This window comes from Petaurus breviceps, unplaced genomic scaffold (assembly GCF_028583685.1).
Source record: "Petaurus breviceps papuanus isolate PSGF00001 unplaced genomic scaffold, PetGlider_PUasm1.0 126, whole genome shotgun sequence".
In the NCBI taxonomy this organism is placed as follows: domain Eukaryota; kingdom Metazoa; phylum Chordata; class Mammalia; order Diprotodontia; family Petauridae; genus Petaurus; species Petaurus breviceps.
In genome coordinates this window covers 32354686-32377746 of record NW_027185655.1, presented here as the reverse complement: position 1 = coordinate 32377746, position 23061 = coordinate 32354686, and the positions used below count along the sequence as shown (strand labels likewise).

The window sequence follows — 23061 nt, the reverse complement described above, 5'->3', positions numbered from 1 at the left end:
GTGACCCCTTTGACCCGGCAATACCACCACTAGATCTGTACCCCAGAGAAATCAAAGAAAAAGGAAAAGGACCTATATGTACAAAAATATTTATAGCAATTCTTTTTGTGGTGGCAAAGAATTGGAAATTGAAGAGATACTTATCAATTGGGGAATGACTGAACAATTTGTGGCATATGATTGTGGAGTACTTTTGTGATAAAGGAAATGATGCGGGGAGTGGTTTTAGAAAAAATCATGTGAAGACCTATATGAACTACTACAAAGAGAAGTGAGAAGAACCAGGAGAACATGGTACAAAGTAACAGCAGTGTTGTAATGATGATCAACCATGAAAGACTTGGCTACTCTGATTGATACAATGATCTAAGACAAATTCCAGAGGGCTTATAATGAAAAAATACTGTGCATTTCCAGAGAGAGAACTGATGAACTCCAAGGACAAATTGAAATATTATTTTCTTACTTCTTTCGCTTTTTTTTTTTGTTTTAAACTATGGCTAATAGGGAAATATATTTCACATGATTTTACATGTATAATTGATATATTGCTTGCCTTCCCAGTGGGTGGGGGGACGATCTTAGAGGCAGAGAGAAAATTTTGGAACTCAAAATTTAAAAAGGAAAGAATGTTAAAAAATAAATTTTTGAAAAGAAAAAAGTAAACAAATGCGACTATTTTGGTTTTTAAGCAATCTTTCTTTTTACCTATATCCTGCATATTGTCCTTGTCCCAGGCATTTTTTTTTTTTAAGCAATTGGGGTTAAGTAACTTGCTCAAGGTTACACGGCCAGTTATTTCTGGGTGTGGCGCTAACTATCTGAGCCCAGATTTGATCCCCAGGTCATCCCGACACTGGAGCTGGTGCTCTTACTCGCTGTGCTACCTGGCCGCCCCTGTCTCAGGCATTTTAAAGTAAATAGTAGGTTTAGCTTTATTTGGGATCAATAAGCTATTCTATACTTATAAATATTTGTAGACTTTGATTAGAATTGAATATTCTTTTTTTTAAACTTATTTATAATCTTCATTTGCTTGGAATTTTGGAAGATTGAACACAACTGCTTATTCTTTCAGTTATATAAGACAGGGAAAGCATATTTATTTCAATTAGAGGGAAATTCATGTCACCAGTTCTGCTTGGACCACTTTAGATCTGTAGGCTCCATGACTGAGATGAGGAGTAGACACTGAAAATCTAAAAATATGGGAAGGTGAATTTTCTCTTATCCTTCAGTCACTTCCTTTGAGTAAATTGAACACTTAAGGATGCCCGTTAACACTTTAGGGCCACCAGGATGCCATTTAGGTCTCTGCAATTAGGCTCTGAGAAGTTATGCTTTAAATGGTTCCTAAATGGCTTGAAAAGAGGAACTCCCTAAGCTTGGAAATTATCACCAGGATATTACCTGGGCACTAGGAAAATTAGAGCCTGAGTTATGAAATAACCAAATTCCAAGCTGTTTTTAAACTGATCTAATGCCAGGGCATCTATAATGTGGTTTTGAATTTAATCTCTTTTGAATACAGTGTTTCAAATATCCATTTAGTAGGTGGTTGATCCTCTTCAGAGCAGACCACAGTGCCCAAGGACCGTATGTCAAAATGAAGTGATTTGGGTTCCTCATGGCTTTTTCCATTTTTAAATCACTCAGGATTTCTTTCCATCTTTAAGCATCTTGAACTTTTTTATTGTCCAGCAATAATGCCTGTTATCTGTGCAATAACTTTTACTTATTTAAAAATTAAAAAAAATATACTTGTGAAGTAAAGCTGAGCTGTTGTAGATATGTCATTGCACCCTCGAATGAATAAATTATGTTAAGAAGAAGTACATTTTTAAAAGTAGTTGGGAAATTGCTCTATGAAGCATTTCATTTATGTTTCATATATGTGCAATTTTAAATTGAAATAACGGAAACATAAAAGCCAAATAGGCTATATCATGGATTTTTTTCAGTGTAAAATCCTTTTAAGATAGAGATAAATATGTAGAGACTGAATCTTTTTGGCCTGAATTTTTACTTGCTAAATAAAGCCCTCCATTTACAAACAAAACAATTTATTTCAGCAGTATCTATACAAAAGTTTTGTTTTTAAAAGATAAACTAGCTAGTAAATTTGATTTTAATATTGATTTTGTCTGTAGTGTGAAGACTAGGCTAGGTGTAGGGAAATACTCATCAATCTGTTGGCAGTGTCAGCCAAAAAACTATTAGATTCTTAAACATAGTTGGATAAATCATAAAGTCTGTATGGAAAATCAAACAGGCAAGAATGTCTTGGGATACTTCGAGAAAAAAAAAAGAACTGATAAAGCTAGTATGACTTGCTTACCCAAAGTTTAAAACACATTATAAAGTAATTATTATCAAAACTATTTGTTATTGAACATCAAATGGGGGAGTGGGGAATGGAACAGAATAGAAATGTAAGAAAGAGTTAAATATATTAAAATTACTGAAAAATAAAAACTGAAGAAAGGATTCATTATTTAATAATGTTAGGAAAATTGGATAGAAATACAGCAGGAAATAAACTTATGCCATCTTCTGCCATATAACATAATCAAAACTGCAATTTATACAAAGGACAGTGGAAAGATGGTGGGTTTGTAAGGCCTATAACCCAGTGGCACCTTTGGAGGAATATGTCCTCAAGAGTATATTTTTTAAATTAAATTTTATGTTGATTTTGAGTTTACATCATTCATTTCAACAAGATTTTGAGTTACAAATTTTCTACCCATCTTTCCTCTACCCACCACCCCAAAACAGCGACCCTACTGTATACCCCTTCCCCCAATCTGTTCTCTCCTATATCCTCCCCCATCACCCCTCCGACTTTCCAGTAGGGCAAGATGTATCTCTATGCTGCATTGCCTGTATATGTTATCTCCCAGTTGCATGTAAAAAAATAAGCAATTCAATACAGGTTGTACATGTGTAGCTATGTAAAACATTTCCATAGTGGATATATTGTGAAAGGTTGACTGTATTTCCCTCCATTCTATCCTGCCCCCCCCCACTTGTTCTATTCTCTACTTTGACCCTGTCCCTTTTCAAAAGTGTATGCTTCCAACTTTCCGTCCTTCCAACCTGCCCTCTCCTCCATCATCCCCCGTCTCATCCCCTTCCCCCCGACTCTCCTGTAGGGAAATACCCTATTTAGTGTGTATGTCATTCCCTTCCTAAGCCAAATTCAATGAGAGTAAGGTTGACCCATTCCCCTTTGCCTTCCTGTTCTTCCCCTTCATTGTAACAGTTTTCCCTTGCCTCTTCTATGTGGGATAAATTACCCCATTCTGTCTCTCCCCATCTCCTCTCATTATATTCCTCTCTCACCTCTCAATTTCACCTGTGAAGTATCATCCCTTCCTATTCAACTGGTCCTGTGCCCTCTGTCTATGTATACATGTACACATATATACACACTCACATATGTATTCATATACACATATACCCTCCTATATAGATATATATGTATGTATACATACGCATACATACATACATACATACACATTTATATTCCCTTCAACTATTCTTATACTGAGAAAAGTTTCATAAGTTACAATCATTGTTTTTCCATGTAGGAATGTAAATAGTTCAACTTGGATAAGTTCCTTATGATTTCTTTTCCCTGTTTACCTCCTCATGCTTCTCTTGCTTCTTGTATCTGAATGTCAGATTTTCTATTCAACTCTGGTTTTTTCATCAGGAATGTTTGAAAGTCCTCTGTTTCATTGAATGACCATATTTCCCCCTGAAACATGATACTCAGTTTTGCTGGGTAGGTGATTCTTGGTTTTAATCCCAGCTCCTTTGACCTCTGGAATATCATATTCCAAGCCCTTCAGTCCCTCAATGTAGAAGCTTCAAGATCCTGTGTTATCCTGATTGTGTTTCCACAATATTCAAATTGTTTCTTCCTGGCTGCTTGTAATATTCTCTCCTTGATCTGGGAACTCCAGAACCTGGGTATAATATTCCTAGGAGTTTTATTTTGGGAATCTTTTTCAGGAGGTGATTAGTGGATTCTTTCAACCTCTATTTTGCCCTCTGGTTCTAAAGCATCAGGGCAATTTTCCTTGAGAATTTCTTGAAGGATGATTTCTAGGTTCTTTTTTTCATCATGGCTTTCAGGTAGTCCAATAATTTTTAAATTATCTCTCCTGGATCTATTTTCCAGGTCAGTGGTTTTCCCAATGAGATATTTCACATTGCCTTCTATTTTTTCATTTTTAATCTAATAGTATCTTGATTTCTCATAAAGTCACTTGCTTCCATTTGCTCCAATCTAATTCTGAAGGAATTCCTTCAGAATTAGATTGGAGCAAATGGAAGTGAATGACTTTTGAGATTTGTTTGAGATTCTTTTTCCATCTGTGAAATTCTTCTTTTTGAGGAATTTTTAAGGAATTCTTCTCCTCATTAATCTATCCCACTGACTGCTCACTTTGTCTTTGGCGTTTAAAGGTTGATAATCCTGGAAGCCGCCACAGTTGCTGGCGATCCACTTTTCTGAACTGGCCTAAAACTGCACCGTCAGGCAGTGCTGGGCTCTGCTGGACCCTTCTTGCTGGCCTGCTGGGCTGTCTTCAGCAGGTGGTTTGTTACTCTCTGTCACTTTGTGGGTTCTGTAGCCCTAAAATTTGTTTAGAGTAATTTTTTATAGGGATTTGAGGTGGTTATGGGGGGAGCGCAGGGAGTTTTCCTGCTTCTGTGCTGCCATCTTGGCTCCTCCCCCCATCAAGTGTATTTATGATGAGAAAATGAAGTAGGCACATAATGTAAGGACATTCCCATGCACAGTCTTGGTGTTGCAACAGTATACAAAAAACATTAGACATAGGAAGAAGCCCAGAGCAAAGCTGTTAGTGTACATTTGGTACATACTTTGTGAAAGGCTAATGAAGGGGTAAGGACAAGAATTGTACAAGTTGAAAAGACAAGGAAGATTTGTGATCAGTGGAGACACATTTCTCATCTTAAGGTACATGAAACCAAAGGATAGATTAAGAAATAATACAAGTTAGTGGAAAGAGAAAAGGATTTGGAGCCAGATGGTCTAGGTTCATATTCTGACTCTCTTGTTTATTTATTACTTATGTGATCTTGACGTGCATTTTCTCATTTCTTCTTGTGAGCCATGCTTAGTAATTATTATTACCCATTCTTCAATTCTGTTTGGTCATTGTTGTTTCTGATCCTTGGAATATTAAGATCTTAATTGTAAAATACTCTCTTACTTCAAGGATCACATATTTTTTATTACTTTGATTACCAGAAGGTACATTAGGCTGAGGGAAAGATATTTTCAAGACATATTTAAGATTGGAATTAAATTATGATACTATGGCCTATCTTATTCAAGACTTTCCCTCAGCTCTCAGTGTTATTAGGTTATATTTAGTTATATTTATTTTTATGTAGTGATAATATGTGGTATGGTAAGAAAAAATGTTAATGTTAATGAAAAGGCTTGGGTTCTGGACCCCCCACTACATTAACTCTAGGAAAGTCATGGAGTTCACAGTTTGTTCTTCTATAAAAGGAGATGTCCATAGGATTTTAAAATTACCTATAAGGCAAGCTTGTTGCTCAGTGCTATTAAAAGAGAATATAGGTGCAGGCACAATCTTAAGTGAAGCTCCCTTCCGATTCAAGGAAATACTAAGACCTATCATTTTTCAGCCAGCTTTACCCAGCTTTATGACATGCTTCTTTCCTCTTTCGGACTGGTTACAGCTTATGCCCTGACATCATTGTAGTCAAACCTAGAAACAGTACTGGCTATTATTTTTTAAGGGGATTGAGTAGAGGAACACCTTCCCACTCACCCCACCCACCCCCACTTTAAAAAGGACTACATTCCAAAAGTTCCTTTGTGAGTTGGTTGTTTGGGCTTGGAAGACATTTTCCTAGAGAAATAATGTTATAAATGGTGGTTAGAGTCCCAGGCTAGCCCATTATCTGTAATATAACTCAAATAGTATATATTTATATCCGTTAAAATACTAGTAATTAAAAGCAAAACAGAATTGAATAAAATGTATTTTGAATGCTTGTTCTTGAAAAACAGGTTTGATTATAGGGAAGGAGGAAGAGACAGATGGAGACTTGTAAAGAATCTGAAAGGAAATTCTGGTTACTTTAAAGGGTTTTAAAGATTGATGACTCTAGTTATTACATTTAATTTTACTTCAGGACTTATGATTTTCGTTTCTGTGATACAGGCATATCATTACCACTGCTTTTGGCTTTGCAGCTATGATTTGGATCATTTTCTAGCTCAGTAAAGTGAGGGAGTGGAACAAACGGGAATAAAGATTCTTGCAAGGTAACCGAGCAAGAGTTGAAAGAGAAACTGGAAGGAGAAATGCAGATTTAAAAGGATTGTGTCTGAAAAGAGGAGAGGAAGAGGGAAGGAGAGAGAAGAAGAAGGAGGTGAAGGAGGAAGAGGGGAGGAAGAAGTGAGTAAAGAGAGACAGAGAGAAGATAGAAAGGAAAGAAAGAGGGTTGGGAGAGGGACAGGGAGAGAAGGAAAGAGATGGGGAGAGGCAGAGACAGAGAGAGAAGGAGAGAGAGGAGAGAGATTAAGTGATATTCTTAACTGAATTATAAACAGTGAAAGAGTAGTGGGGAGTATAACATGTATAAACAGGAGTGGGGGAAAACTTCTAAGTCATATATGTTCCCGTGCTGTGAGCTCAGAACTGTGTGGTTGCTGTCCTGAGTGAATGAAAAGCAGGTAGGAAAAGAGTGGACTCATAGTAGACGGCATGAGAGAGTCTTTGTAGAATCAGGCATTGCTATGTATAGAATGTTCACAAGTTAGAAGTTTGTAAATCTGCTTCTCTGTAGCCATGATCAGTAATTTTCCCATCACATTCAAACCAGCTTAGTACCAGAACTTATACATAAACCAGTTCTCAGTAAATATTTGCTGGTTCAAATAGGATAGGAGCTTTTGGTTGCTGCAGAGGGGCACAAACATAACTTGTAAACATTCCATAAATGTGAATTATTAGCACTTTATAGTCTTTCTCATAGAAACATTTTTTAATGGGGGGCTGGTATGTCATCTATGGGCCTATTTGTAAACTAACGATTTTGGGGATAAGACTTTTATGTAACGACTCATTTTCAGAGATTTGCTGTTATGATATCTTCACCTCTGTTTGGATAACTTTTAGAGAGTGAATTAATTTCTCTTTTAAAAATATATTAATACATTTTCATGATTTTAAAAACTTTTCCATTACAAGGTTTAATTGATGTCAGTAGCATGAGGAGGAGTAAAGTGAAGCCTGCTGCTCATTAGCTTGTAGACTATGCACATGTCTGTATGTTCAGTGTGTTTGTATATGTAGAGCACCGTGGGAAACATAGGAAGTTCTTTTAGTGAGCCCAGGCATATACTATTCAAAGAAAATCCATTTTCTGTGCTGGAACCTCCATTTGTAATACAGAAAATATAGTGGATGCCTTTATATGGAGTGAAATGGCTGTTTCCTGTGAATGTTTATATGATGTTATTAAAAACATATGTCCTTGCTCCTCCGGATTTTGTTTAGAGTGCTAGTCGTACACATGTTTAGCTCTGTGAGGTACAGCATCTGTAACACAGAAATGATAGTTTTGTGCTAATGTCTTTTAATGACTTCGTTTGCTAAATCTCATTGAATTGGGACCTTCACTTACCGTGGTTCATTTCTTTAACCAGGTGCTAGTATGAGATCAGCCTTTATGTGTTTGTTTTGTTTTGTTTTTTTGATTGTTAGGGAAAGAACCAAGACAATCAGTGTAATGAAAGATGTTTATTATTTTCCCAGATCCTCAATTTCCAAAACTATGAAGTTTTAGTTAATCCTAGAAAAGAACTTTATAAGACCCATCTTATAAGACATCAGTATATAGAATAGGCACATAGAATTTTTCTACCTATCCTTGCAAATATATATTCATCCTTCCTAATTTGCTGCTCCCTTGACATTCTAGTCTGCAGAAAGCGAAATTGTTAGTAAGCTAAAATTGTCAGCAGCGAGCTAAATTGTATGGTACTTATGATAAATGCTGCTTAGTTCCATGGCGCTTTTGAGATAGCCCTCAGAAGTTAGTCTTCAGCTTTGTTCTTTAAGTCAACTAGCGGTGATGGGGGTAGTGTCATGGATAATTTGAAACATCAGATTGCTCAAAGTCACTTTTTAAAAAAATCTTTGAGATACTATCTGCTCTTTTGGGCAATAAATTTGCCTTATTCTTCATATTCTCTTTAAGCTAATAGTAAAATGAGATTTCATTAGCTTATCATGCAGCAGTGTGTGTGTGTGTGTGTGTGTGTGTGTGTGTGTGTGTGTGTGTACACTATGGGGAAAACTACCCAAAAACTACATTAAATTAATTACACTTAAGTAACTTTAAATATATATGTATATGATGCTGGCTACTGCTTAGGCACTAGAAACACAAAGGAAAAATAAAAGCCCTAGCTCTCAAGGAAATTACCATCTAATAGGAAGAGGGAAGCCAGCCTGCAGTTCTAAATTCAGCATTTGTAATTTAGAACTGGTGGTCTTTAATCTTTCAGTCAATGACTTTTTGAAGAGTATGAGCAGCAAATTCTGATCACATCAGCTTCAGTGGGGTAACTATAATCATTTAATCATAGATTATCATTTAATCAATATGAGAGTCAGTAGATGTCTTGACCATCGTATGGATGATGAGAGAGTTACAGGACTTGGGTTCAAATCCCTATTTTGCTATTTGGATAACCTTAGGAAAGAACCGTGTGGGAATTCCAACAAGATGACTGAGTGTGTGATTGTAACTCACTCAGCTTCCCCTTTATTACCTCAACATTGCAGTAAATATGCCAAATAAGTAGTAATTCAAAAGAAATATAGGAAAAAATCATCTCATGGAAAAAATAACTAAGGGAAAAGTCATCAATATGGTAAATAAATATTTTGTTGGTGTGAGTGAGGACGGTTTCCCAGGAAGAAAAGAAAGAGCAGTGCAACAAAGAGAAGCAAAAACAGTAGTATCTTAAAAACCTTCAAACTGGTTAATAAATTCACAGAGAAGAATAAAAGAAGACCCAGCGTCTGTAGCAACTGAAATAGAATCCATGAAAGAATATTTAAACCATGAACATGAGAACAGCTTTTAGCCATCAGTGAATCATAAAAATGCAGAATTGGAGCTAGAAAGATGCCTTAAGATTTCATTTATGTAGTTTAAGTCCAAAGTGTTATGGATGACAAAGTAGAAGACCTATAGAAATGTGCTGACTTGCCCAATGTAACACAGGTAGGAAATATTAGCCAGGATTCAAATCAGATGATTTGCCTCTCATGCCAATTCCACTGTTGTTGTTTTTTTTCTTTCTTTTTTTTCTGTTATACCATGAGTCTCTTTTTAATCATTGAATTCTCTGAGAAATAGAATCACCCTTTTGGAAATAAAAAGTGTAGATAAAATCAGATCAAATAAACTAAAATCTTACAAGGAACACAACAGGAAGAGTTTAGATTGCTGCAAAAATAAAGCTATTAGTTCTAGAGCTCACAACTCAGAAAGACAAGGAGAGAATTAATTGGTCTTCCAGAAAAAAGGAAGGAAGGAAGGAAGGAAGGAAGGAAGGAAGGAAGGAAGGAAGGAAGGAAGGAAGGCATTGGTACATACTAAGTGCTGAGTACTAAAAGTACAAAGACAAGCAAGCAAGACAACTTTGCCCTCAAGAAGCTTATTTCATGAAGGGAAAGGTAGCATATAAAGAAAGGGGATCTAGAAAGGGATAAAAAAGGTATGGTTTGGAAGTGGCAAGGAAGTGTGTGGCAAGATAAGGAAAAAAAAATTAACAGAACCCAGAGTTCTAAGTTTCAATGAGAGGGGGATGAGGAGGATAGCTATATTCTAAGCATTCTGGTTTGAAGAGGTCTTGAAAGTGACTTTGCAGCTATGTTCTGGGCAAGATATTGCAAAAGCTTACCTGTCAGAACCCAGAGTTCCAGAACAAAGTTGATGGTCCTATGGGAGAAGGAAGGGGAATATTCCAGAGTCTAAATTCCCTACGTGAGAAAAATCATACAAGAAAATTTCTGAAAAGTATTAGAGACAGAGTATGAAATGTAATCAACCATATCCCCCATGGATGGAAGGAGGAACCCCAAAATTGACTCACCCAGAGATGTCATTGTCAAATTGCAGGGAGTCAGCAACAAAAAGAGAATATTGTAAGAAACCAAGAAGAAATGAATCACGTATCAGAAAAGCAACAATTCAGATTTGTGTAGGATTTCTCAAGGGCTACAAATGAAAGAAGAGATTAGTGTAGAGGTTGTCTAGTCCAGCTCTCTCATTTTATAGATGAGGATGCACACCCTGAAAAATTAAGTGACTTGCTCAAAGTCATATAAAGTTAGTAAGTGGCAGAACTTGAATTTGAAGCCAGGTCTTCCATATCCAGTGCTATTCCCACCGTACCAAAATTGCCTACCCAAGAAAGTATTGGCCAGCACCCCAAAATGACCTCTCTGGAAAAAAGGGTTGACTAAAAACCAACCAAACAAACAAACAAAAAAACCTATGACCTGTAACCACCACCACCACTCCCTTAAAAAAAAAAAAAAAACAAAAGAAACCATTCTGCATTTTGGGCAGGGTTTTTGGCTCAGAAAATTACCAAGAAGTAGTACGTTAACATTAAGGAATGAACCAGTAATGACCCATGATGTTGACTTATTGTAAAGCATAGATCGTTGTTTCTTTGAAAGTCCTTCCTTATGAGAAGGACATTGAGGAAACATTGTATAGAAATTGAGAATGAAATTCTCTGTGGGGGAGGAGGGGAGTGGAGAGTAGCCCTTCAAGAGGAAGTGGAGTAGGGGAGGAGAGAGAATTAGTATTCCTTGTATTTGAGTGTTACTGAAATAAAAACAACCTATCAAAGAATTATAGTGATAGAAGGGGAAAGGGTCAGATAAAATGATCTCTCTATAACTATCTAGAGCTAAAGAAAAGGTTAAAAACATTAGTAAAAGTAGAATCCTGGTATCTGTGTTTTCTGTGGGTGGCAGAAGGTATGTGTGTTTTTGTATGTGTATGTGAGGGTGTTTACACATTTATATGTGGTTCCTGTATATACAATATAGTATTAGATTGATTCCACATAAAACCCTTTATTGTTCTGCATCTTTTGCTAATTAAAAAAAAGTAAAATGAACACATAAAGGAAAAAGATTATGAAGTGCTTACTAATAGTCAGCACTGGAGATCATAAAAAACAGTTTCTGCCCTTGAGGAGCTTACATTCTAATAAGAGAGATAACACTATAGAGGAATGGTTGACTAGAATGTCTCTTGAGGTCTGGGGACTTCATTGGGAAGGTAAGTAGAGCCATGGGAAAGTTGATTGATACTCATTTCATTATAAGTTCCAGAAAAGGACAGGGGGCATGAAAATGGTGGGTGTATTGCCATGGCCAGCAATGGCTAGATATAAGGGACATTTTGAGCTTTCATATTCACTAATCAGGATAGCACACGCCCCAATGCAGGTATTCAAAGCTCTTCCAGAGTCTAGAGGGTATAGAAGCAGAGCAGATGTCAAAAAGATAACTAGATGTGGTAAAGGGTAAAGCAGATTTAACAGTTATGATCTTTAACACAATTGGACTGAACTCACATATAAAAAGCAAGTTAATGATTAGGTTAGACTACATAATTTACCAATAGATTGCTTTTAGGAGATATGTGTAAAACATAGGGACATGTACAGATTCTAAAGTAAGAGTAAAATTTATTATACTTCAACTGAATCACAAAAGCAATAATTGCAAAACTTATTTCAGATGAATCAAAAGTTACAGTGCCCCTCATAGTTTTAATCAGGAGAGAAAAGGAAATTACATTATGTTTAAAGGTTCCATAGGAAGGAAATAGTATTAACTATATGTTCACTAAAGGGCACAGCAATTAAACGAAAGCAACTTAAAGGAAAAGTTAACTGAAATGCAAAAAATATCAAGATGGGAAATCATGAATGGTAGGAGACTTTAGTGTTCCTCTATTGGAACTTGACAAATCTAACAGGAAAGGTGAATGGAATACATTACTGGCTTGAGTAGATATGGGAAAACCTGGATTTGATAGATCTAAAGATACTTGAATAGTAATCGTAGAAGTTATACTTGTTTTTCTGGGACACGGGCAACTTTTCAAAACTCTCTAGGGCAAGTATGTCAGTACTGACTGAGCCATCTGCCTCTTTTTGCATGGCCTATGAGCTAAGAATGATGGTTTTAAAAAATATTTTAAAATAAAATGTAAAAAAATCTTAGCTCCTGCTCAGTTTGGTCCACTTACTAACTCTTGCTCTAGGGCATAAGAACTCACAAATACTGTGGATTCATAAAGGCATTTATCTTAGTAAAAATCGTCATCAACAAAGCAAATATGAATAAAAGATGCAGAATTCAATAGAGACAAAAAATCTGGAATCCTAAATAATGAGATGAAAGACCAGGTGCAAGGAAGGGAAAGAAAGGGAAGGAGAGAGAGAATGATTGTAGCAATATAGCATTCCTCGATGACAGTGACAGACTAGCCAGATGCTAGGAATCACACAGTTAGACTTTCAATAGTAGTACATTGTTGGTACTCTTCAGTGTGAGACCTGGTAGAATACTATGGAAAGAACTGAATCACAGAAATATTGACGTTATTGCTCTACATGATAACTGGAAGACAAGGATACTTCAGTTAAATTGATAAGACCCATCAAGATTACCTTAGCATCTGTTTCTTTCTTTTAAGGACTGAAACTAGAACATTTGTACCCTGTACCCATCACTGATGTTCTACACAGATACACAAAATTAACATTAAAGAAAATAAAACTGGAGAGAATAGTAAGACTAGACTAACTATACAGAATAGGTACATGCAGAAGGTGACAGTTTGGAGGGTATTTTGGGATTGAATCTCAGGATGTCTGAAAGAGGGAAGGATACCAAAGAGAAAATGATGATTGAGAAAACATCAGTAATTCTGGACCATACACCTGCTTTCTCAGCTCTGTGTTTTTATAAGAATAGTCTATGCATATATTGAAGTTATAAAAAGGTTTGTGATGGGCCACATCTTCCCAGTGGGAAGCTATGGTCACATTTTGCTTATTTTATAAAGGAATTGGTTTCAGTAGCATAAATACCACCTTGAAGATTCTCCTCCAAAAAAGTTAAAATCGTGAAAGGTTTAATGAGGAATTCAGAGAAACTTGGAAAGATCTACGTGAACTGATACAGAGCAGAGAAAGTAGAACCAAGAGAACATTGTGTAATGGTCACATCATCATCACCACCACCATCATTTTTATTATGGCTCACATTCATTTAGCACCTATTACATGCCAGGTCCTGTGCTAAGCCCTTTATGTATACTCTCTCATCTGGTCCTCACAACAACCCTGGGAGGTAAGTGCTAGCATTATTCCCATTTTACAGATGAGGAAACTGAGACTATCAGTAGTTAAATGACTTGCCCAGGGTCAGACAGCTAATAAGTGTCTGACCAGATTTGAACTCAGGTCTTTTGTACTCCAGGCCCAGTGATGTATCCACTGTGCCACCTAGCTGCCAAAATGTAAGAGAAGATATTAAAGAATATCAGAATTTAGATTAACTTAATGGTCTCTCTTGGTTCTCAAGGTATGGTAGTGAAACCCATTTCCTTCATCTCACTAGAAAGGTGATGGATTATGGATTTAAAATGCTGAGCACAATACCAGGCATAACTGATGTGTCTGTTTTTCTTAGCTGCTGCCTTTTATTACATGGGGTGATTCTGTGGGGATAAGGGAAGACTACTGGGAAGTGACAGTGATGTTAAAAAAAAAAAAACCCTCCAGAGCATCAGTAACACACTCAAAAGAAAGAAAATATGGATGATTGAACCATAGCCTAAATGAATAAAACAACGTGTTGTTCAGTCGTGTCTGAATCTCTGTGTTCCCATGGGCCATAGCATGCCACTGCTGTTTGGGGGGTTTTCGTGGCAAAGATACTGGAGTGATTTGCCATTTCCTTGTTCAGTGGATTAAGGCAAACAGTGGTTAAATGATTTGCCCAAGGTCACACAGCTAGGAAGTGTATGAGGTCGGATTTGAACTCAGGTCTTTTTGACTCCAGGCCCAGCGCTATATATGCTGAGTTATCTAGCTGATTCAGCCTAAAAAGGACCTAGCAAGTGAATAAAAACATCCTTGGCTTCTTTATATTTTTAAAAATTTTTATGTGTCCTTGATAAATCACTTCACCCCAGCCTCAGTTTCCTTATCTTTAAAATTAGGATAATACTTAAATTATTGACATCAAAGGATTGTCATGAGGATTGAGTAACAGGATACGTGCTCATTATAATTGCAAAGTGGCATGTGAATGGATGGTGTCATGCCAAAGTAACGATCCTTCTATTTTTAGAAAAGAATACACAAGGTTACTTGAAAGATGAAGTGATGGGGAAAACTTTGTTTACTGCCCTTCTACTTATCAATTTAAGTGAGGCAGAAAACACAGTGATGTGTGCTTGCCACTGGTGTTTCTGCTGTCCTGGAGGATGTCCAGGGGAGAATCTACAAAGAATTATTCATAAGTTGTGAGGTCCTTTCAATGCTTCTACTTGCGGATGACATTATACTAATTACACCAAACCCAGAAACACTGCAGAGCCTCCTAAGCAAAGTCCATAAGCATTCAAGAGTTTCCCCTATCCATAGCAGAAAAGCAAGTAGTTGAAGAATGTCTATTATCCAAATTAGCATATGCAATTATTAGCCTATCAGTCAGTAAGCATTTATTAAACACCTATGTGTACCAGCTACTGTGCCAGGAGTTGGGGATACAAAAAAAGGGAATTAGATGGACTGATAACCCATAAAGCTGGACTTTCACCCCCCTTCACACACACACATACACACACATACACATGCACACACGTATTGGATATGGATAGACACTTCAGAAGGATGCAGAATTAATTAGGTCAGAAAGTTGGATTACCTTTGGGAAATTGTATAGTACATTTAATAACCTAAGCATCTCCCTGAAAGAAGCTCATTATTTTTAATACCAGTGTTCTTGCAATGATGTCATGTGATTACAACTGATGGCATACCACAGTCTGCAGAATTAAAGTTTCAGAATATCCAAAAGGCCATGGAGCGATGTAGGTCCATGGTAGGCTCAAACAGGCCACAGCACATTACCAACAAAAATTGTGAAGGAGAAGAATAAAAGGTATTATCAGAGACATATATGAAAAGATGGTGGGCCAGTCAGACAGCATGTATGGGAGATAATTGATAGATAAAGCACATGCTTCATTGGTACCCACATAATGTCGAGATTCAAAGGAAGCTCTCCATCATAGTGAGTGGATTCCCCTGCCTCCTTTTATCCTCTCCCCCCACCCCAGAAGGGTTTATGGGAGGAAATGAAAAAGTCATGTGAAATAAGAGAGCATAAATATTCTGTGATTTGCTCTATAGAACAGAGTAACCACATTGATAAACACATACGTCTGTTAATTACTGCTTTAGAAAAGTGGAAAGATACTAAGCAAATCCACAAAATCACCAGCATTTCTTTATATTATCAACCACAAAATGGAAATAAAGAGAAAAGACATTTTAAACAACAATAAAAAACATTAACAAGCTGGAACTTTACCTACCAGAATATCCTGGTCTTAGAGTCAGGGAAGTTTGGATCGAGTTTGAGCTCTTCCGTTTTGTGACCTAGGGCAAAATAAGTCATTTAGGCTCCCTGAGTCTCTATTTCATCATCTCTACAATAGGGATAATATAATATTGCCTTCTCTAACTCACTCACAGGTTGTTTGGAGGGTGGAAATGCAATTGTAAATTATAAAGCACCAAGTAAGTGAGATCATACTGGGGCATAGTCCTTTGCTGTTTCAATGGGACTGCTTCTGGTGGCTCTAGCCTTTCTTCTCCCCCTTCTTGTATTTCTACTCATCTCTTAAGGTTTCTTTGGCATGTTAGGATAATTTACAGGGGCTTACTCTAATCAGACTATGGTAGTGGTTAGGGGAGGGTTGATGTGAGATACAAGAGAATGACAGGAATGTTTATCTCATTTTTAGAAAGAGAATAGGGGAAGGAGAAACCTTAGAAACAGGTTTTAAGAGGGATAATGGAACTCAGTTGTCCTAACTTGTCCAGGAACGTGGCTTGATATGGGTAGGTGGATGTGGAGGTCTTTATAACTGGTTGAAGTTATATTTTTTGGTACAGAGCTGTGGACCCTGACTAAAAATGTGTTGATTGTCCTAGAGCCATATTGGCCCTGACTATTTCATTGTAAGAGAGCTGTAACATTTATTTAGATGAAGAAAGAAGACAGTGGGAGATGGCTGAGATGTATTAGCAGTACCAGAATAGGAGGAAGGCCACAGGATGGTGAGAGACCTGTAAGTATAGGAAAGAGAGCCAAACAGAGATTGATACCAGTTTGGAGCCTTGATTATAGGTATGTGCCAGTAGGAATCAGGTCATCTCCTTTACCCCATTTCATGCATGGGAAGAGTGATATCCAGATACATATGTGTAGGAAGCACAGAGAAGGGATATTCCTTTCTTGTGATAATATGTAGAATGAGGATCCAGCCAGGGGCAATGATTCAGGAAAGAAAGATGGGGCATTTAGCAGCAGATAGGTATGATGAAAGATTGTGGATTGGGGAGACAACCTAACATACAGCTAGGCAGCATGGGTCCAAATATATATCACTACTAGTGCTGTGTGTAGAGTCAGAGACATAGGAGCAAGGGTACTTGAGGGAAACAAGCAGCAAAGAGAAAAAGGTGCTATTTGAAGTGAAGATATTCCAAAGCCAATATCATCAGTGGGGCCCCGTGGATTCCCTTCATGAAGCAGTAATTTAATTATGTGCCATGCTGTGATTGTGCTTAACCTCTAGAGAAGGAAATGGGACTCCTTTCACCAGAAAAGGCTCTTCCTAATACTTAACTATAGGCTCATATGTGAATTCTTTCTGTTTGTTATTTGTTCTATCATCTGTTCTGTGATTAATATGCTTTGTTAGCCTGAGTGCTTGCAGAGGAAACCTTATGTAGGGAAAATAAGAGTCTGATTCTGATATTCCCAGAGGAAACCCTCTGTGAGGGGTATGAGTCAGAGATCATCTCTTACTGAGAGGTCCCAAATTTTTGTCAAAGCCTATTTTGCCAGAATCCTGAGCCTGAAACATGGGTTACATAAGGCATTATTTGTAGCCATTGGTGTGGTGCTAAAGACCTCTGTCCAAGTACTATTGCCTCTGACCTTTACTTTCTGTGTGACCTTGGGCAAGTCCCTTAGCCTTTTGGGACTCAGTTTCCTCATCTGTAAGATAAAGAGAATGTGCCAGATGGTTTCTGAGGTGCCTTTTTAGCTCTAGATCTATGATCTTCTGAAATCAAAGTGGGATGGAAGAAAAAAAAAAACAACAGAAAAAGAAGTCTGGACTTGAAAAAGAAAATTGAACTTTCAAGATCTGTTTGTCTTTTGTTCTTGTATCCCCATTAAATTGGCTTTACTCTGGAGCCAGTATTTCACAAAAGAAATCAGAAAGCCCCCAAATTCTGGATGGATTCGTATGGAAATGTGATTATACTTTTAAATGACACATCCTCAGTTTTCATATAAAGAACCCTTTGAAGACGCTCCAAATAACCTTGGTCAATTGCTTAACAAACAGTTCCAAGTTTGCTAACAATTCTGACTTAAAGTTATGGCTCAACATTATTCACAGATGGTTCTGACTTAGATTTTAAATGCCATCTTTAAAAAAAAAAACCCAGAAGGGTCCCTGTTTCATTGGCCCCTTTGAATCTGACCAGAGTAGAAATTGCCTTTTAGTGTTACAAACACATTTTCCCTGGATTAGGTTATCCTTTTTCAGGGTTATTTCCCCTTCATCTTTGACACTTTGAATCCAATATAAGTCCATACTGGTCTAATCTTTACTCTTCTCTGTTTTTTTTTTTTCTTTTGGAGTTAAATTTCCAATAACTCTGTTCTGGTCTTAAACTGCCTTTTTCCTATAAGAGATTTTCTCCTAAAAAATGACTATTTATTCCAAATTAGTAGCCAATGAAAAGGCAAGATACATTTTCATGTTCATGTACTTATTACATTATTACAAGGACAATTAAGCTATCAAACTATGATTAATAATAGTTCTGAAGTACTGCTTTTCTTTTTAACATCCATGCCTGAATGGCCTTCAAGTTTTATTCTTGAATTCTGAAAGACTGTTGTACATAATGTCCTTACGTTTTCATGAAAGTATAGAAGGAGCACTGAAAAGGAGAAAAACCTGGCTCTCTCAGCTAATTTAGATAAAAAGGAAAAAGGCCAGAGTTTTTATTAAGCAGTGACAATCTCCTGTCCTGTCATTGGTGGCTCCTTTGGCCACGGTGATTAGGGAAATGCTTCGGACTTGAAGTTATTTTATTCCCGAACTTTCAAAGTGGCATGTAAGATGCAGCTTCTATTTTCATTAGTGCCCTAGAAGATATATTTTTGAGTCCACATGGAATCTTACAGCCCCTGCTATCCCACCAGAGCTTTCCACCCCTCTTAATTAGCAGGCTCCTCTCCACTGACATGAGACAGAGCTGCCTGTGTTCGTTAGCAATACGATCAAAACCTCCTCCTCTTCTGTTTCTGAGTTTTCAGAGTTTAATTTACTGCTTGTTAAATTTCAGGCATTCAAAATGTTGGACTCCAAACATACATTTGAGCATTTTGAGAAATGCATTGTTTTGTCAGGCATCTCAAAGGGACGCTGTCAAATGAACATAGACCTGGCATTTCCTTACCTTGACTATAACACCACTAAATGGTACTAAAATATGCACAGATTTTGTTTGTGGTGCTTTTAAAAAAAATTGATGTACAATTTTGCTTGAACATCTGTTGGAAAAATTAAAACCCCCATATGGGTGTGTTCATATCAGACTACAGCTTTTGTTGACAGTGTGAAATTTTCTCTCTGCTGTGTTTTGAGGTATTCTGTTCACAGTGCTTAGTAATAAATATCCACATGGAGACAGTTTTCTTTTGCTACATGCCATACATTTAAGGCTGCTTTCCCACAATATGATCCTGTCACTTTCATTTACATTATTTGTTATTGGTGTTTGAATTCTCACTGAACAGGAAAAAAAGAAAAGAAATATTTTGATCGTCATTGATCAATCCTAATTCCATTTCTGTTTTCTCTGCTATTTGTAGATTAATAGGAAAGTCATTTAATCATATAGCCAAAGAAGTTCTGTACCCACAACTTTTAAGTAGTTGCTCTCTTAAGATGCTTTGATCTAGTGGTCATCCTTTCCCTTCACTCAGCAGACCCATGTTTCATTATTTTCTGAGAAGTAGGGTGGTTGTGGTCTGGGAAACAGAAGATATGGTATGACCCTGGGTAAGTCTTCTGTAAAATAGAGAATTAGATGGTGAGACTGATCACCCTTCTGCCTCTAACATTCAATGTTTCTTCCAGTATTTTTAAAACAAAAGTATACCTGTAAAAAGAATGATGTATTTGTTCTGTTTTTCTCAGAAGGTGAGTCTTGTATTTCACATGGTTATCCCTCTGATACGGGTCCTCATTCAGTACTTTATCAGCTGTAGTGTATGGGGTATTCAGGGAAATCTGGTTTCTAGTTTGAAACCTCTAGTTTGAGGTTCACTGAGCCTTTTCAGGGCTGACCATCTACCTTTAGAGTTCATCACCTAACTCTCCTGTGACTACAGGAAGCTGTGGCACGTGCAGTGGTCACACCCTGGTAAAACTGTCTTATCAAGTGGACTAAACCAGGTTGAGGGTACCCAATGGGCCCCAGACCCGTTGGTGAGTTAGGGGGATGTGTACCCCCAAGCGTGTGAAGACTTCCCCCAGTAGGATGGGCGGATGAGGACAATTTGTTCCAATGGCCATGAAAGGCGCTGAAACGTGCCGTGGGCCACTGAGAGCTTGGTCAGGCATCAGAGACACCGAGGTCATCTACTGCATCCTGGGCCATCACCAGTCATCTTTTGTCTTGCCATAGGACTTCAGCGACTCTGCAAGAGAGGGTGAGTCTGACAGCTTTGGGCAAATCTCCCTCGTTTACATCCAGTTCACAGCAGAAAGTCAAGACGTTGTAGTGTAACTGGCGATGTGATTGGTGCTCTTAGAAAATGTAGGATAGACAACAACGTCATTAGTTTATCAGTTTCCTTTATATCTGTGCTGCAAAAGACATCAGGAATCCTCAAAGTTGTGATACTGCTGTGGATAAGTAACATCACAGAAATTTAGGGTTGGATGGGTTCCAAAATTAATCTGGGAAGGAACCTTAGATCGTCTAAGCCTCTCCTTTGTGAAATGAAGAAGTGAGTGTAAAGGGGGTGAAGTGAAGCCCCAGTATATCCAGGGGGTAGACGCAGGGCTAGATTCCAAGCGTTTCCATGACACCATCGATACCCACCCTCTGGAGAGCTCCCCTTGGAGCCTAGAAATAGAACCTGTGGTAAGTGTCAAATGGCAATGGACTTTTTTTCATTTACTTTATACTTATTTTAGTGCTAGTGAGCATTGCTTGTACTTATGGAAAAAAAAAAAACATTTTTTTAAGATGATTTTGCGTTTGATGAACTTTCAGTGCTGCAGTCTCTTTGCAGGACTCAGACCTTCGCTGTACTTGGGTACCTGGCACTCGTAGATAGACTTTCTCTGCGTTTACTTTGTTTATGGCATCCCTTGTGACACTTGTGTTGGTGTAAGCGCCTATTTCTCAGGTTTTTATCTTGCTTTATGTTTACTCTTCAGGGATCACTGAACAAAGTTATCCAGTTGCATCTCTCACAGGTACTTGAGAACACTGCATGAGGACATTCCCCAAAGAATACCCTTTGCCTCCACTGGGAGACAATTTACCTTACTGGATAAGGCACCAGGTTTGGAATCAGCAATACCTGGGTTCAAATCCTGCCTCAGACTCTTAATAGCTGTGTGACCCTGGGCAAATCACTTAACTTTATTTCCATGCTTCAGTTTCCTCATCTATAAAATGGAAAAGTTGTACTCGATAGCTTTGTCAGATCCTTCTTGGTTGAAATCTATAATCCTGTGAGTTAAAGGCTTTTAAAAAATAATACCAGAAACAGAAAACCCAGCAGGATCATGTGCTTCTCAGTTAACTTTGTGACAATGAAGACGCAGTCAGCTATATAAAATTATCTGCTAATGCCTGCTTGTTCTTGTCTTCTGTTTTCATAAAGGATACTCTCAACATGAAAATAAATTGTTGTCCTAAAATGTTTATCGAGATGAGAAAGTAAGACTATGAATTGGTAATAGCTAATGACTTCCTGTTCACACTTTTTTGGGGGCAGAGGGGAATGGGGTTGAACAGTTGTCTTTAGATATCCATCCCTTTGGAGATATCTTATAATTTTGGCTTTGAATTCAGCATGGTTTTCCTCCATTTGCATGTGGTAAGGACTGGCTGTCTCTTATAGTCCCTGAGCCAGTGAGGTTTTGGAGTCCAGACTCATTTTGGTAGTTTTACTGTTGTTGATGATAAGAACAGAAATGCTGTCATTCTGATCTTCTTTGGCCAGATAGCATGCTAAGCTTTCTCCAGGCTTATTTTCTTCTCTGTTTTTCAGTATTTTGCTCTTAATCTTCCATCACCCCAGTCTCTGGTTGTTTGCGTATGAGCTTAGATTATAAAATAGTGTTGCCCATGTCTCTCTGCTTAGCAGAGCAATTAAGTATTTGTTTACAGAGGCACTTTATTGGCTCTTTTGGTCTCCTCCTTGTGGGAGCTCTTGTCTCTCAGCTGGGCTTTTTAATGAATGAATCAGCAAGTATTTATTAAGACCCACTAAGTGCCAGGCACTATTCTAGGTCTTGAGAATACAAGTGCAAAGAAGGAAATGATCTTCACTTGCAGTGAGTGACTCCTTCACACTTTGGAGCCATTGGATCCTCTGATTAAACCATCTCAGCTTGAGGGGATTTCTAGAGTCTCCCACTTTCCAGAGAAACTCTTGTGTGTCACCACCTAAGGACCACAGGGAGGCTGGGTGTGGCCCAGCAGAGAGCATTGATGAAGGTCACTGTTGGCTGGTTTGTGAGGAATCATCAGAGTAGATTAACACAAATCACTTGGCCAAGCACAAGCAGCTTCCAGGTTTGGATTACGAGCATAGCAAACTCCATTTATTCAGTGACAGATTAGGGCAAGACATTCACAGAAAATCAAAATACAGCATTCACCTTGTATAACTCAATAATTTAGTAAGTCCTCAATTCAATCACACAGTGTCCATCCCTGGGCAGTACATTCATTTAGTCAATCACAAAGTCTTCTCTCTATTCAACTGGAGATTAGTTTCCAAACATAAACAAAGTACATTCATTTGGTCAGTCACAAAGCACAAAAATCAAAGTACCCTACCCCTGGATAACAACTGAATTACAATTATCATCAGTTACCACCAAGCACCTTCTCAAAGGGGAAGTGGAGAGCACAAAGGCCTTCTAACCCTAAGTCACAACAAGACTGTGATAATCATCACAGCATTCAGTACCCAAGGAGAGGTCTTTTCTTCTTGACCGGAAGCAAGTTCTTAGCAACCTCTGTTCCTGGGAAGACAAAGCTTAACCAAGCCACAATATACATGGCCAGTGTCCTCATCTGCCTGCAGAACAGTCTCAGGACCCCTGAAAACATTAGCAAGATGCTCCTCCAGGATTTCTGTAAACATACAACAAGAAAATCCTCCTTCAGGGCTTCTGAACCAAGACCAAGTTTCTAGGACCTCTGCAACAACAGCACTGCCCTTTACCAGCAGACGAACCTGGCAAAATAACATCAAAACAGACAGAAAAAATACCGGCACCACAGTCATGCCTCCTCAGTTCTCAGCAGCTCTAGGTGGCAGTTCTCAAAAGTCCCGGGCAGCTCCAATTGGC

General features: G+C 37.9%; 1 protein-coding gene across 2 annotated transcripts in view; it reads left to right on the top strand.

Annotated features, from left to right (window-relative positions):
• Positions 1-23061, top strand: part of PPA2 (inorganic pyrophosphatase 2) — a 116938-nt gene that overhangs the window by 70586 nt on the left and 23291 nt on the right. The gene's annotated exons all lie outside the window — the stretch shown is intronic.